The sequence below is a fragment of the Trachypithecus francoisi genome, unplaced genomic scaffold, assembly GCF_009764315.1.
Source record: "Trachypithecus francoisi isolate TF-2019V2 unplaced genomic scaffold, Tfra_2.0 Lachesis_group4, whole genome shotgun sequence".
In the NCBI taxonomy this organism is placed as follows: Eukaryota; Metazoa; Chordata; class Mammalia; order Primates; family Cercopithecidae; genus Trachypithecus; species Trachypithecus francoisi.
Genome location: NW_022681469.1, coordinates 143,285,490 through 143,298,551, shown reverse-complemented (window position 1 = coordinate 143,298,551; position 13,062 = coordinate 143,285,490).

Here is a 13,062-nt window from a genome sequence, read left to right as displayed (position 1 = left end):
AGAATATAGCTTGATTCTATACCTTTGCTATTGTGAATAAGTGCTACAATACACATGAGTGAAGGTATCTTTTTGATATAACAATTTCTTTTCCTTTGGGTAGATACCTAGTAGTGGGATTGTTGGATTGAATGGCAGCTTTATTTTTAGGTATTTGAAAAATCTTCATACTGTTTTCCATAGAGGTTATACTAATCTACATCCCAACAAACAGTGTTTAAGCATCCCCTTTTTTCTATGTCCTCACTGACATCTGCTATTTTTTAACCTTTTAATAATAGCCATTCTGACTGGTAGAAGATGGTATCTCATTGAAGTATTAATTTGCATTTCTTTGACATTAATGATGTTGAGCATTGTTTCCATATGCTTTTTGACCATTTGTATGTCTTCTTTTGAATTCGACTTTTGATTATCTACAGTAATCCTTGACATTTATGTGACTTCAGAATTCAATAGCTATTTTGCTTATATTAACATATTTAATGTTTTCCACAATCCTCTGGTGAGCTCCTTTGTATACTCAAGGAAGTCAACTGTGAAGAACTTAGGATTCCAGCCAGTATTTTCTCCATTATAACTGCCAGAAAATTAATTACAAGTAAGGTCTGATACATTGCCTGGCAAATAATAGTTGTATAATAAATATGTATTAAATAAGTGTTTGGGGAAATTTTTGAAAGCTTTAATTATAATGTGGTTTGGTATTTAATTGCCTGTGTGCCCACTGAGAGCCCCAAATGCCACACCACATACATAGAATTGGCAGAAGACCCTAACATGAAGAAATGGAAATTTTTAAGTAGTGAATGAGAACGTTTTTGTTCTTATAGAAAGTATAAATATGTATACAAATAAAGTAAAACATGCCCCATTACAGAGGCAAAAAGAGTGATGCAGTAGCATGAAAGGAGGACTGAAGGATTCTGCCCAGAAAGTGAGAGGCTCCTGCTCCAAAGAGAGGTACCTGAGATGCTCCTGGAAAGAGTGAGTAGAGCTTTTGAGAGCTGGAAGCAGAAAACAAAACAAAACAACAAACATTCTTTGTAGAGGAAACACAGCTCTGTGTTTACAGCTTCTTATCATCTAAGGAGTCGTGGCAGCCCTACAGACTGGGCCCACAACAAGATCAAATGCATCCTGGATTTGCGTGTCTTTTTGGAATCCATTGCTATCTCCCTCATGCCCAGCACATTAGCCTTTTACTGGATTATTCACATGGCCCTCTAATTGATCCACACGCTTCTAATCTAGCCCACTTGTGGCTTATTTCTAAAATAACCAACATTATTTTTAAAAATGTAAAACAATTAATTTTACTCACCTGTTTAAAATATATTAATGCACCCCTGTCATAAATGTAATAAAATCCAAGTTCTTTGCCTTGGACCCCAGGGCTGCCTGGGCTGATCCACCTTCGCTCCATGAGCTCTTTTTCTGAACTGTTCCTTCAGCTCAATATGTTCCAATAGTATTGGAAAATAATCCTGTCCATCAACCTTTTCATGTTGGTCTCTGTTTCAATCCCTCCGCACTTCTTCTGTCTCTTGTGCGTAAAATGTTCCCTTACCAGACCTTCTTGGGGCTGATTCCTCATAATTCAATAATAAAGACAATAGTTACTTACACAAAAAAGACCCTCTGAACTCCCAAGCTGAAGGGTCCTTCCTTCATTACCCCTCAATCACCGCCTCCATCATTATCCTGTATTATTTTTTACTCTAATGAGGCCCATCCAAAAAATATCATTACCAACATCACTAATTGTCAGAAGAGAGAGGAAACTCTCAAAGAAAAGCTTATATTTTCAAAGACCTTGCTCTGAATGGCAAGGTAGAATGAGTGTGGTCAAGGACAGTAGGTTTACACCTTCTCAAATTCCTCTGCACCTCACATCTTTTATGTGACTCACAATCAACCCGGGGCAAAATGAAATATCGAGAGCTACTTGGGTCACAAGTAGGCATGGACCAAGACATGTCACAAAAGTAAACTCTGACCAGTTCCTCAGTACTGATGTTCCTCAGCTTGCCTGAAGACCTAGGCATGTCCCAAATGTGGACAAATTTTGGTTCTAGGTAAAGGATACAACAGCAATCCTAATCCCAGAATCTGGGTCCACTTGGACTTAGGGTGTACTGAAGCAAAGTATGGTATTTACGGTCCCTCACATGTGGCTTAGATGCCTATGCTCTTTATGAATTATTTTCTTTCCTTGCCCTCAGCCACTTTGATCCACTTATATCCTAGTTTCATTTTCCACTTTTGGCATTAAGAAAATTCACTTGAATTCATGTTCTGACTAAAGACAGCCTGTTTGGCTGAAAACTGAAACCCTTTTGAGTTCTTCCATGGAAGGCCAGATCAGGCTCCCTGGTCTAGCCAGCAACTGAGTACATTCTAAAACTTACAGACTGTTGAGGTGCTTATGAAAGAACACATTCCTCCATATATCACAGCCTTGAGCACATCACATCCCCCCATATGCCTGCCCGACACAAACACATTAAGAGAAACAACACCTGGAGAAGCTCCAATAAGGTTACAACCGTTTGTAAAAGCACAGGAACCAATAAGAAGGCTGCTAAAAGCATAGCTTAACATTAACATGTAAACCAATTGTAATGCTGTAGCCTAGAGAAATGCCTTGTTCCTCTGTAACCTGACAAGTCCTGTTTACCTCGAGCTATAAAAAGCAAGCACACGCATTGTTTGGGGCCCTCTTGAATGCTGTGTTACGGAGGGACCAAGTTCGAACTTGCATTAAAGATCCTTGCCGCTTGGCTTTGACTCTGGACTCTGGTGGTCTTCTTCGGGGAATAAACGGTCTGGGCATAACACTTATTGTCACCCTTTGCTTTTTTTTTTTTTTTTTGCTAGTTACATAAAACAAAATTTTCCAGTTTAAAATGTGGCCAGGCATGGTGGCTGACGCCTGTAATCCCAGCACTTTGGGAGGCTAAGGAGGGGCAGATCACCTCAGATAAGGAGTTCAAGACCAGCCTGACCAACACAGTGAAACTCCATCTCTACTAAAAATACAAAACATTAGCTGGGCATTGTGGCAGGCGCCTGTAATCCCAGCTACTTTGGAGGCTGAGGGCAGGAGAATCACTTGAACCCAGGAGGTAGAGGTTGCAGTGAGCCGAGATTGCGCCATTGCACTCCAGCCTGGGCAACAGGAGCAAGATTCCATCTAAATAAATAAATATAAATAAATAAATAAATAAATAAATAAAATGCACTAAGTTGGATAAATGCACAGAACAATGCAACTATCATCACATCCAGGATGTAGAGCAATTCCAACTACCCAAAAGTTTCCCCCTAGTCTTTTGCAGTTACCCTCATCCTGACGTATCCTGGACACTGACACTATCTGATTAGTTGTATCATGTTTGTTTTATGTATTCTAGAATTTCATATAAACGTAATTGTGTATTATATAGTCTTTTCTGTCATGAATATTTAATAATTAGTATAATATTAAAATGAGAATTATATTTCTTAACAAGTTAAAAGAAAGAGATGTCTCATCATTTTGTTTTATTAGCTGAAATGTGAATATCAAACAGGGTGGCACAGGACTGAGTACACAGGCCAGTTTGAAGTGTTTGGGGGAGGAAAAACATATAAGTACTATGAAAGGGTAGAGAAAAAGGCATTTATACAGATAAAAGAACATGATTAAAGATTTTTTAATTTATAAATTGTTTGAAAGCATGTGTGTTCTCTTCTAAAAGCTTCTTGTTTTACTCATATTGTTACCAGGTAGCATTTGCTTTTGATTGTATTATATATAATCCAAATGGAAAGCTTTTGGCAGATTTTCAAATGAAGAAACACAGTGTGAGAAAGTTTTCTGCACTTGTTTGCAGCCAATTTGGTCTGGGCAGCTCCAAGGTGCACAGGTTATCCATGACTATGGAAACTGTTCTTACTGCAGCCGTGCCTCTATAATGAGATTCAGACCAGTTTCACCGAGGAAAATAAGTTTTAACACATGAACTGCTTGTGCTCAGGAACTTCAAAAAGTACAAAGCTATGGGAAACTACCCTGAAAATAAAATAATCTCAGATAGATTCCATTTATAAAGTGAAAAATGGCACTAGAGAATTTTATAGTTTAAGACTGGTATTATCTACCTTTAGAAATGTGTGTGAACCAATTTGAACTAAAGGATTTATTTTACTTACTTATTTTACTTCTTTTCGTGAAAATCATGTGCGTGCTTTCTTGGCTCATTGCTTGTTTAGAAAAACTAATCTTATTCTTTGTGTTGATTAATTGGCTGGCATTTTTTTCCTTCTGGTTTGGCCAACTCAAACTTCTCTTCTGGCTGGAAGGATGTCTTATTGCATGTATTTTTTTTCCTTTTAGTGGTTAGATCTATTTGATGATAGCATTAAATACTCCTAAAAATTGTGAATAGGGATACTACAGTTTAATGGAAAGACTTGGGATTGGAGATGGACTAAGGCTCAGGTTCTTTCTCTGTGAATTATAAATTTTGCATATAGAATATACAGCTTTTTTTCCTGATCATGAATTATAGTCCTTCTGAATAATGATAATATAAGTAAAGAACTGTGGTAGACAGAATAATGAAGGCTCCGCCAAAGATGGCAAAATGTTAATGCCCAAGCCTGGGAATATTTTATCTTACTTTATAAAATAGACTTTGCTCATATGATTAAGTTAAGAGTCTTGAATGGGGGATAATCCTAGATTATTAGGATGAGCCGAATGTAATCATTGTCTCCAGTGTGATCGTTATTTGGACTTGTTGCAGTTCTTCCCTTCTTTTTATTTTCCATCATATTGGTGATAAAGACCCAGAAACCCACCTTTCTATCAAAATCTTAGATAACAACTCTTCAGTTATGAACAGAGTTTTGCTGATATTAGGACAGGCCATAATTGGTTTCAACTATTAAGTATGGCTAATGTATATCTGGAAAATCTTGGGACTTCCTATTCCTGAGTCAGAATCTGTTCCTAGAATATCCATTATATGTGCTTACGAAAATATAACTTGCTTGCTACAGCTCAAACCCTAACATTTTGCACCCCAGTTATATTGAGCTGTTATTATTTCCCTGAATTTACATTTACATGTATAATTTACATTTTTCATTTACTAATTCATCACACATGTATATCTATAGATAAATTTAAATCAGAAAGGTGTATCTGCTTTCCGAAGAGCTTGTCTACGGAAGAACTTTTGAACTCAACTCCTGGGTGTGTATGAATAGTTATATATTTTCCAGCAGGTAGTTTGGTTATATTACAATTTAAGCACTCAGTTATTCTTTTTGAACCCTGATACTTTCTGAAATTACTTTTTAAGGGTAAAGATCTTTCAATCTATGTTCTGTCTAAGCCAGAGGCAATCTGAGATTTACATTTTAATCATTAATTACTTTAATAAGTATCCTAGGAAGCACTTTCCAATTGCTCTATTATTTTTCAAAGCCTCTTTAAGCTTCTTATATGTCTGATCCAATTATACTTCTGAAGTACTTGTCATTTATGTCATTATCTGAGAATTTCTGCTCTCTGATTTTTTACTTAGAGAGGGATAGATTTGCATTTATATTCATATCTACAGCATATATACTTATCCAATGCCATGTAAAAATTTTTATCTGCATCGATCCCTCAACTAGAGTTGCATCTAACTCTACATTCATTTATTATCATCAGTGTCTTCAATCTCACTCTTTCTGCTCCTTTCTCTTTGAACACGTATATGGCAAATACACAATAAAACAGCTTTATAAGGACCCCATATTCTTTGCCAATTGACCTCTGTCTCATTTCCTTTATAACTTAGATAAGTGAATAATCAGTTTGTCATCTTCTGTCTACCACTTTATCATCCGCTCACCCTATATTACTACTAATGCCCTGAAGACTTGCTTTTGTTTCAAGACGTTTTTATTTCTTCTTAATTTTGTCATTGACCCACAGGTCATTCAGGAGCATTTTGTTGAATTTCCATGTATTTGTACAGTTTCCAAAATTCCTCTTGTCATTAATTTTGAATTTTATTCCCATTGTGGTGAGAGAAGATGCTTGACATTATTTTAATTTTTTGAATCTTTTAAGACTTGCTTTGGGATGTAACTTATAGCCTACCTATAGAATGGTTCATGTACTGAGGAGAAGAGTGTTTATTGTGCAGACATTGGATGAAATGTTCTTTAAATATCTATCAGATCCATTTCTTCTACATTACAGATTAAGTCCAATGTTTCCTTGTTGATTTTCTGTCTGGAAGATCAGTTCAATTCTGAAAGGGGATGTTGAAGTCTCCAGCTAGTATTGCATCAAGGGCTCTATCTCTCTTTAGCTCTAACAATATTTCTTTTACATATCGGTACTGCTCCAGCATTGAGTGTGTGTATATTTACAATTGTTACATCTTCTTGCTAAATTGACCCCTTTATCATTACATATTAATTGACTTTGTCTCTTCTAATAGTTTTTGTCTTGAAATCTATTTTGTCTTCAAAACTTGCAATCTTAGCCATATGATAATTTGCATCTTTATTTTCATTCATGATTCTAAGAAGTGTTCATCGAGCTCTTACTCTGTTACAGATCCCACAGAACCAGCAAGTAACGAAATAAAAAAAAAATCTCTGCTCTCTTGGAGCTGACATTATAGTGGGAAATGGAAATAATTAGGTGATTGTTGTCAGATTAAAATATTCAATCCAGTGTGCCTACAACTATAGAGACTAAAACGAATAGCTTGCTTCCTTGAAATATTAGGGAAAAGATGATTAATGTTTGCCAAAGAATGGAAAGGCCCAAACTGAGAATAAATGGAGGCCTTAAACTTGCCAATTTGCCTTCTAGCAAAATCATACATCTTTGATTTAGTAATTAGAAGGGAAATACGCTACTACTCCTTTGTGTATAATTACAAGCTTGTTGCAGGCAAATAATTCTGTACATGAATAACTTTTTCACATTTTTGGTGAATCATTATCTCTTCAGTGTCTGACATTATAACAGCGATCATGTTTGTATACTTTTTATCAAGTTTGCCTTGATATGAAGGGGTTTTACAAACGTATTGATCATTATGCCATGTATAGTGGTATTGGGGATATGATAAAAATAAAAAACTGTTTTGGTCCTCAATAGATTTACAATCCAAAGCAGAGTGGGAGGAAGAGAAACCTACAAGACCATGTTTCATTGGATAGCTTTGGAGTAATATCTGCAATTTTAGTAAAACGTTAAGAGGAAGAAGAAAATGGTGTTGGCTAGACTTAGAAGATTTTAAAACAGAGACTGGCTTCCATTCACTGATCAGACATTCACTGATTTTTAATTCTTACCACCAGAGAAAAAGTCATTATGATGAGGGTCCTCAGGAAAGACAATACAGTCAGCCGAGAAATACAATTTCCTTTATCAACTGTTGTTTCCTTTATCCACAGCTAACGTGGTCATGTTACTAGTCACCAACCCAGCTTCGCCTCAGGATCTTCCTCGGTAAACTTTGGATGATAATAGTATGATCTTCATGGGGTTGTTATGAGGATTAAATAATTAATTCCAAATAAAGTGCTCAGGAAAGTTATCTGCACATAATATACATCCAATAAGTGTAAGAGCTTATTACATTAAATATAAACAATTTAATATTCAATGACTTTTTATAGCCAAAATTTCAATTCTTTCTGATTTGAGAACCTGTGCTCATTCTGCTAACCTTTCTGACCACCCAGAACATTATACTTTATTCAGAACACCCTTTTCTCAAAGACAAGTAATACGTTAGCACAAAGAGGAAAACAATTGCTTTCTTTAATCAGAACATACGTTCACACTATTAATTTAGTACAATTCAGGCTTAAACCTCAATTTTGAGAAAATCAGAGTATAAGAATTGCATTTAAGTTATGAATTGGTAAGTTGTAATTTTTAGAATATTAACAATTCTATTATTGTTAGAACAATAAAAATGTAACATGACCCTGGAGGTGAGTGGCTCTGTCTGCAGAGCACAGCCACCACTGGATTTCTCAGCAATGCTGCTGGCCTTCTGTCCAGTGCTTTCCTGGTGTCCTTGGTGATTAGATTGTCCTCTGGGCCCTCCCTGAAACATAATTCTCTCATAAGTTTTACGGCCTCACCTAATACATACATTTCAGGATGTCCACATCTAAGTTTTTTTTTTTTTTTACTTTCTTTACCATCTGCCAGGTCAATACAGGTATTTTCACTGCCCTCATTTTGGGTTATCAATTTATTTTGGCTTCTAAGAAGCTACCTTAACAGCAAGGTTGCCTCATCCTCAGGCCCTTGCCAGAGTGTTAAATCCATGTTTTGAAAAAGTGCCTCAAGCCAATGAATTTTTCTTTAGCTTAAAAATTTTATAAAAAGCTCTGGTTAATGTTTTAATTCTCAAGACAGATTTCCAATGAATCATCTTGAAGTGATATCTGCAATTGCCGAGACCAGTTCAGTTGGGGAGACCCTAACCCAGTGGTGCTAGAGGAATTAAAGACACACACACAGAAATATACAGGTGTGAAGTGGGAAATCAGGGATCTCACAGCCTTTTGAGCTGAGAGCCCTGAAAAGAGATTTATCCACGTATTTATTAACAGCAAGCCAGTCATTAGCATTGTTTATATATATAGTAACTAAAAGTATCCCTTATGGGAAATGAAGGGATGGGCCAAAATAAAGGATAGGTTGGGCTAGATAACTGCAGCAGGAGCATGTCCTCAAGGCACAGATCGCTTATACTATTGTTTGTGGCTTAAGAACGCCTTTGAGCAGTTTTCCGTCCTGGACTGGCCAGGTGTTCCTTGCCCTCATTCCAGTAAACCCACAATCTTCCAGCGTGGGCATTATGGCCATCATGAACATGTCACAGTGCTGCAGAGATTTTGTTTATGGTCAGTTTTGGGGCCAGTTTATGGCCAGATTTTGGGGGAATTGTTCTCAACATGCAATGACATTGCACACACTATTCCCTGCAATCAGCTATGAGAAGCCAGCTCACTACCACTCCTCATCATCGCTAAAGGATGTTTGACACTAATATATTTTAAGAACTGTTGTATAAAGTTGTTAAAATTTGACTGTATTTTCCAAATCCCAACCAAAGTATTAATGTCTCTGCATTCTTATTCGCTCTGGGAATAATGAAAATAGTTTTTCTCTGCACCAAAAATATATTTGATGAAAACAGTTGTGACCAATTATCCTTCAGTTGCTATTCCCATTGCTCCTCTTGTTACCCCAGTTGATTGTGTTTAAAGTTGAGCTTTTTGTTGTTTCATTGATTTTGCTTCCTTTTTAAATAATTTATTGTGGGTAAGATATAACCATAAATATGTTATGATATATCTGATTTCATATATTATATCCCATTAGACAGAAATGTATCAGTCTTGCACATGAAATGGAAAAATCTAATACCAAACTTGAGGCAATGTCTTTTTCCTTACTCTGAATTATATGACTCATCACCATCAGATTAATCTTTCTAAACTGTTATGCAAGCATGCTTTCTATTTTTATATGTTTTGGGGTATATAGTATAAATATGCTCACATATATATTCACATATGTAAGTATATGAAGCCTCTGTACATACTTGTATGTAAGTGCAAAGGGTAACTTTGTGACAAAATTTATTAAAATTATGTTTCTTGCAAAGTGTAAAAAAAAAAAAAGAAATCTATTTTGTCTTCTATAAGTATAGCTATTCCTGTTGGGTTTTTTTTTTTTTTTTTTTGGCTTTCATTGGCTTGGAATATCTTTTTCCATCCTTTTATTTTCAGTTAATGTGTGTCTTTATAGGTGAAGTATGTTTCTTGTAGGCAACAGATGAATGGGTATTTTTTTTTTCATTTATTTGGACAGTCTATATCTTTCGATTGGAGAGTTAAGTCAATTTACATTTAATGCTATTATTGATAGGTACTTACTTACGCCATTTTGTTATTTGTTTTCTGGTTGTTTTATGATCTTCTCTTCATTCTTTCGTTCATTCCTGTCTTTCTCTGGTAAAGGTGATTTCCTCTGATGATATGATTTAAATTCTTGCTTTTTATTTTTTGTGTATCCGTTGTATGTTTTTCTGGCTTGAGGTTACCAGGAGGCTTGCAAATACTCTTATAAACTATCATTTCAACTACTCTCTTATAAACTATTATTTAAACCCAATAACCACTTACAGCTATTTGCATAAACAAACAAGCAAAAATAAAATGAATATGAACTCTACACTTTAACTTTGTCCCCCTAGTTTTTAGCTTTTTGTTGTTTCTATTTATATCTTATTGTTCTGATTATTTCTAGAAAAGTTGTAGTTATTATTTTTGATTGGTTCATCATTTAGTCTTTCTACTTAAGATAACAGTAGTTTACACACCACAGTTACAGTGTTATGATATTCTGTGTTTTTCTGTCTACTTCTTATTATCAACGAGTTTTGTACCTTCAGGTGATTATTTATTGCTCATTAAGGTCCTTTACTCTAAATGTACTTCTCTTAACATTTCTTGTAGGACAGATCTAGTATTGATGAAATCCCTCAGCTTCTGTTTGTCTGGGAAGGTCTTCATTTCTCCTGCATGGTTGAAGGATATTTTTGCTAGATATACTATTCTATAGCAAAACTTTTTTGTTGTTGTTGTTTTATTTTTGTTTGTTTCCTTCAGCACTTAAATTTATCTTGCCAGTATCTTCTGGCCCTTAAGGTTTCCACAGAAAAGTCTATGTGTTATTTGTTGTGTGTTTTTTGTTTTTTGTTTTTTTCTCTCTAGTTGCTTTTAGGAACCTTTCTTTATTCTAGAACTTTGGTACTTTGATTATTAAGTATCTTGAGGCAATCTTGTTTGGGTTACATTTACTTGGTGTAGTATAACCTTCTTGTGCCTGGATATTGATATATTTCTCTAGGTTTGAGAAGTTCCCTGTTATTGTTCTTTTGAATAAAATTTCTACTCCTTGCTCTTCCTCTACCTCCTCTTTAAGTCCAATAACTCTTAGATTTGTCCTTTTGAGGCAATTTGGTAGCCTTGTGAGCATATTTCATTCTTTTTATTCTTATTCCTTTTGTCTCCTCTGAATGTACATTTTCAAATAGACTGTCTTTAAGCTCACTAATTTTTCTTCTGCTTGATCAGTTTTCCTGTTAAAGGACTCTGATGCATTCTTCATTATGCCAACTGCATCTTTTAGCTCTAAAGTGTCTGCTTAATTCTTTATATTTTATGTCAATATCTTTGTTAAATTTGTCTGATAGAATTCTGAATTCCTTCTCTGTGTTATCTTGAATATCTTTGAATTTCTCAGCACAGCTATAGGTTGGTGCAAAAGTAATCTATGTGATCTAGCTGTATCTGCTTTAGGGGCACCCTAAGACTAGTAATGCTGTGGCTCCTGTAGACTCATAGAGGTACCACCTTGATAATCTTGGACATATTCCGGGAGAATTCTGTGGATTGCTTAGCAATAAAATTATCTTATTTTCCTCCAAACATACATGGTCTCTCTCACTCTCTCTTCGGAGCCACCTGGAGCTGGGGATAGAGTGACACAAGCATTCCTGGGGCCACCACTACTATGAAGCCAGCACAGACCTGGGTCACGGCCCTGAAACCAACACAACACTTGGTGTCACCCAAAGCCTGCTATAATCACTCCTTGGTTACTGCCTGTGTTCACTCAAGGCCCTGGGGCTCCAGAATCAGCAAGTGGCAAAGCCAGCCAAGCCTGTGTCTTTCCCTTCGGCAAGGTCCCCCAGTCTCTGGGTGGGTAGGGAGTCAGGGACTAGAGTCAAAAACCTTAGAAATCTAATTAGTGTTCTATTGTATTGTGGCTGAGCTGGCACTCAAACCACAAGACACAGACCTTCCTTTCCCTTTCCAAAGGCATAGGATCCTTACCTTGTAGCCACCACCAAACCACCCCCAGGCCATGAGGGGTACTACCATATTACCACTGATGTTCCCTTAAAATCCAAGGTCTCTGATTTCACATTGCCATGAATGCTGCCTGTCCTGGGACTCACATTTCAGGGCAGTGGACTTCCCTCTGGCCAAGGGCAGGTCCAGAAATGCTATCTAAGAGTGAGGTCCTGGATGACATTTCTAGACCTGCTTGGTCAAGCTTGGTGTTCTACCTGCCTGTGGCGATGCTGGTACCTAAGCTGCAAGACAAAATCTCTCCCTCTATTTTTCTCAAGCAGAAGGCTTTTTTGACCCAGAGCCACCACAGCTGGTAATGTGCTGAGTCTCGTCTGAAGCCAGCAAGTTTCAAAGGATCACCAAGGTCTTTGGCCTGGGTAACATTTCTGGTTATTCAGGGCCCAACAGCTCTTCATTTAGCAGATGATGAATGCTGCCAGGACTGGGTCCTGTCCTTCAAGGCAACGGGTTCCCTTCTGGCCCAGGGTGTGTCTAGAAATGTCACCTGGGAGCCAGGGCCTGGAACGGGGGCCTCATGACTGACCAGTGCCCTATCTTGGTGTGGCTGAGCTGGTGTCCTAGATGCAAGATAAAATTCTCCACATTCTTCCTTCTCCTCTACTCAAGCAGAGGGAAGAGGTCTCTTTTTGAGCCATGAGCTGTGCAGCCTGTGGTTTGGGAAGGGGTGAGCCAGAACTCACTTGGCCGCTGCAGCTTGTGTCTCAATATATCATGTGCACCCCCAGTCCACTGTCACTGGGCCTAGTTCAGCACTAGGACTTGCTTAAGAGTTGCAGTCCTTATGACCTAGACTGTCATTCAAGTTTACTTGCAGACACAGAGAGCTATAGCCCTTAGTGGCAGTGAGGTTTGCAGGACTCAACTGTGGACTGCTGGGATCAGTGATTCCCCTCTGTTTAGGGCTGGTTTAAATGCTCCCTGTATGGGCAAGCATCCGTTGAGTTTGGTTTGATTTTCCTTTCTGCTCCAACAGAACAGCACTGAGCTCAACACTTCACAGTTGCCGTGTTCTCCCTCCCCAGTGCTCAGCACCAAGTTGCTGCTGCCAGGGTCAGGGAGGGGTGGCCTTGGCAACTTAGAGCTGTT